We start from the raw sequence: 1,784 nt of genomic DNA, 5'->3' as shown, positions 1-1,784 counted from the left end.
AGAAGTGGATGCTCACAGTCAGCTATTCGATGGATCACAGGGTTCCCAATGGAGGAGCTAGAGAAAGTACCCAAGGAGCTAAAGGGATCAGCTACCCTATAGGTGGAACAACAATATGAACTAACCAGTACCCACTGGAGCTCATGTCTCTAGCTGCACATGTATCAGAAGATGGCCTAGTCGGCCATCACTAGAAAGAGAGGCCCATTGGACTTGCAATCTTTATATGCCTCAGTACAGGGGAATGCCAGGGCCAAGAAGTGGGAGTGGGTGGGTAGGGGAGTGGGGGGAGGTAGGGGAGACTTTTGGGATAGTATTGGAAATGTAAATGAAGAAAATACCTAAGGGGAAAAAGATAATAATAAAAAAAGAAAACAAGACATGGATTCTAGGAAAAAGGAAAATAACGACAACTGTCTGAAGGAGGTTTATACCAAGTCCCTGAAAGGGAATCGCTAATCCTGAGCAATGACTTACATTCCTCCTTGGTTCTCCTGACCTCATTAGCCTGTGGATGGAGAGTGGGGTTATGCAGTAGTATAATTAAAACAGATTTTAATCTTTGAAAACGCCATGCATCCCTCTAAGTAAGAAGAATATAACAACCTTCAGCAAATATCAATATTTTGCCAATTCTGTTTCATCTCATACCCACCTCATCTTCACTCCAGTTTTTGCAAAACTCCCTGAATTTGATTATCTCAGTTGTCTTTAATTTTTCCCTTTAGTTTTGAGTTTCATACATGTATATAGTAAAATACTATATTTATTGCTATTATCCCTTCTAATTCCCCCCCCAACAGCCTCAAGAAGTTCTTCCAACTTCATGTCTAAAAAACAAAACAAACAAACAAACAAACTTCACTAAGAGCCATTAGTTTTGTCCATGGGTGTGGGGCCATCAGCTGCAGCATGAGAATCCTACCAGTGAGCATCTCCCTCTCTAAGCACTGTCACTGGCCAAAGATTCCTCAGAAGGGGTGTGGCCTGGAGAGCACCTACCTATCGCATCTATTTGGGGATTCAAATTTGTCTTTTATAGTGACTTTCTTTGAGTTAGAATATAAACTAAAAGCCAGACATGGTGGTGCACGCCTTTAATCCCAGTACTTGGGAAGTAGAGGCAGGTGGATTGCTATGAGTTTGAAGACAGTCTGGTCTACGTTGGGAGTTCCAAGCCAGCCAAGGCGAGCCATAGTGAGATCCTGCCTCAAAACAATAAGAGAGGGGGAAGAGAGGGGGAGTGAAAAGAGGAGAAAGGGGAGGGAGAGAGAGAAGGAGAAGGGAGAGGAGGGAGAGGAGAGGGACAGGGAGAAACTCTAAATAAGACAGTATAGCATCTGGTATGCGCACGCTTAAGTCTCTTATAGTATCTGTCTGTCCTTATTCAGTTCCTGATCTGTTATGGAAATTGGATGGTCCTGCAAAATGACCTTTGACCCATACTTGTTTTACAAGTATGGTCAAGTTTCTTCTGCTATTCTTTGTTGATCATGTTTTCCTATTTCCTAGCTTAGTGAGAATAAGATTGAATTGTGGGGCACTGAGACTTCTGCTTCTTAGTACCTCCTGCCACATGGTTCTTTGAGGCACGTGGACCCACATTCTCTAGGCCTCCTTAGTGGGCTCAGAATATCTATCTAATCCCTGCAGTGGATTCTCATCACTCCTGTGTTTGCTCCTGTGTTCTCTCATCACTTTGTGTTTGTCTTCCTTCCTTCCTTCCTTCCTTCCTTCCTTCCTTCCTTCCTTCCTTCCTTCCTTCCTCCCTCCCTCCCTCCCTC

The sequence above is a fragment of the Mus caroli genome, chromosome 5, assembly GCF_900094665.2.
Source record: "Mus caroli chromosome 5, CAROLI_EIJ_v1.1, whole genome shotgun sequence".
In the NCBI taxonomy this organism is placed as follows: domain Eukaryota; kingdom Metazoa; phylum Chordata; class Mammalia; order Rodentia; family Muridae; genus Mus; species Mus caroli.
Note: the sequence above shows the minus strand (reverse complement) of the source record.